Here is a 2362-nt window from a genome sequence, read left to right on the forward strand (position 1 = left end):
TCCGTTGGACTGGGCCAGTTGACTGGCCACTTGATTAATTCATAGATGTCTCTATCTCTTTTTTGCAGGACCCAAGTTCAGGAAAAGCATTGATAGCCTTAGAGGAGAAGCAGCCCTGGCTTCTGTGCTGCTCTTGCTGTGCTGACTTCGAGTGAACACTAGATGCTCTGGTTCCTGCCTCGTAGTCAGATTTCATGGCCTCTGGGGCTTTTTGTATGTATGTATGTAAGTAAGTACGTATGTATGTATGTATTGTATGCATGTGTGTGTGCATGTGTGTATGGCATATTTGTATTTACAATATGTAATATATATGTATGCATGTATGTATTTATGCACGTATGTATGTATTTAATTTGTACTGATGATGTAGGGTGTAGTCACGCACCTCACTGGCAGGTTCCTCTTGAGTTCTTCCTGGATCTAGCCTGCTACAAGCTCCTCTGGCCCTCCTGTTTATCACTGCCCTCTCCACACAATCATTGTGTCCCCACCTGGACTCCCAGGTACCTTTGACTTCTACATCAGAGTCACAGAAGCAATCTCAGGCCTCTTCCACACTGTGGAGGAGATGAGGAATGTGAAGCAGTTAGCTCAGCCTTTTTCTCTGCCAATGTGTGCTGCATTACTCTGCATTGGTAACCCGTAAGTCAGTGATATTGGCAGGATTGCTACAAAGCCATCTCTGGAGGCCTAATGAGAACCAGGACAAGATTTTTTTGTTCTTTATGATCCTGTAAAACCTTTACACCTTTTGGACCACTGTGTTTACATCTACTGTACAGGAGCTGGGGCACTGGGGAGTTTTCTATTCTTCCATCCACTTCTTCACATTATTTAATAGCCACAGTTGTCTGTCTCCAAGGGTCCAGGAGAGATTTATATCATTTTATAGCATCTCTTCTGCTCATATTCTTAGAATAGTTGACAAGGAGAACGGTACATTATTAATTATATATTAAAATACTATTAAAAACACCCACAAACTATGATGAGAAAATAGTGGAAGTGGAGGTTGAAGGATATTTTAAAACAGAACACCCTAAGGCTACTACAAGAAAACAAGCCAGAGTAGCATGTGTGTTTTCAGTAGTGTAGGATGAACACTTTGTTTTGTGATGCACACAGTATTCTATGAACTTGTGTTCAGTGTATCTATAGGAAGGGTATTCTCACTCTTGGAGCTGTTGTTTTGAATCTTGACTTTATGCAAGTTGCTTGACCTGACCTCTTCTTTCCTGCAGCTCTGGATGAATAACAATTGTTCTTTTTCCATTGTAGGACTGTTGTGAAAACCAAAATACGACATCCATGAAAGCGTGATGCAAGAAAAGCTCCAGTAGGAGCAAAGTGCTTACTTGTTCTGCGTACTTGGAGAAGTTCAGGGTCTAGACCCATGGTCCCAATGCCAGCAGTGAGAGTGTTGTCGTCTTGTCCTCGTGGCTCCTTTCAAGGTTATCCCTACACCAGCCTTTGTTAACATCTATACCCTCATAGAGACATCATTTTTTTTTCAAATTTACATTTAAAAAATTTAACCCTACATATTCAGTAGTGGATATTGGAGGACATTGAAGGCTTCTAGATAAAACAATTGGAAAATTTATAATGCTTGTTAGGCTCAAAATCTAATTAAAGGGCAGTATGCTTTAAAAACCTTGCTGAATTCTACTGTATAACTAATAATGAAACATCCAAACATAAAATATGTTTATTTGTAGTTAATGATACCATGACTTTATTTAAGATCTATATATATATATATATGTAGTTCATGTGTATGGACTAAATACTTCCAGGAAATGTACACCTTCATATCCAATTTAAAAAAAAATACACCACACCACAGCTGGGCACAGTGGCACATACCTTTGTCCTGTACTCAGGAAGCAGAGACAAGTGCATTTCTGAGTTCTAGGCTAGCCTGATCTACATAGTTAGTTCTAGGACAGCCAGGGCTATTTAGAAAAACCCTGTCTCAATACTCTTCCACATTCCTCAAATACTGTTTAGTGTTAGTGTGGAGAACCAAACTCTCTCTCTCTCTCTCTCTCTCTCTCTCTCTCTCTCTCTCTCTCTCTCTCTTTTTTAAGACAGGGTTTCTCTGTGTAGCCCTGGCTATCTTGGAATTCACTCTGTAGGCCAGGCTGGTCTTGAACTCAGAAATCTGCCTGCCTCTGCCTCCCAAGTGCTGGGACTAAAGGTCTGTGCCACCACTGCCTGGGGAGAACCAAGGTCTTAAGTGCCCTAAATTGTAGGACTGTTTCCTGAGTAAATGAAGCAGATAAGTTATCTGTGAATTTACTTTGGTTGGGTTCTTGTTTTCCCACATGACTTTAAAAGATTTCTTTTTTTTTTTTTT

General features: G+C 40.3%; 1 long non-coding RNA gene across 1 annotated transcript in view; it reads left to right on the plus strand.

Moving 5' to 3' along the window:
* Window positions 1-1308: 1308 nt before the first annotated feature.
* The window catches only part of LOC116083809, a 6546-nt gene continuing 5492 nt past the window's right edge, over window positions 1309-2362 (plus strand). The window contains exon 1 of the long non-coding RNA XR_004115921.1: window positions 1309-1454. This is a non-coding gene — a long non-coding RNA (uncharacterized LOC116083809). The remainder of the gene's footprint in view (window positions 1455-2362) is intronic.

This window comes from Mastomys coucha, unplaced genomic scaffold (genome assembly GCF_008632895.1).
Source record: "Mastomys coucha isolate ucsf_1 unplaced genomic scaffold, UCSF_Mcou_1 pScaffold8, whole genome shotgun sequence".
Lineage (NCBI taxonomy): Eukaryota > Metazoa > Chordata > Mammalia > Rodentia > Muridae > Mastomys > Mastomys coucha.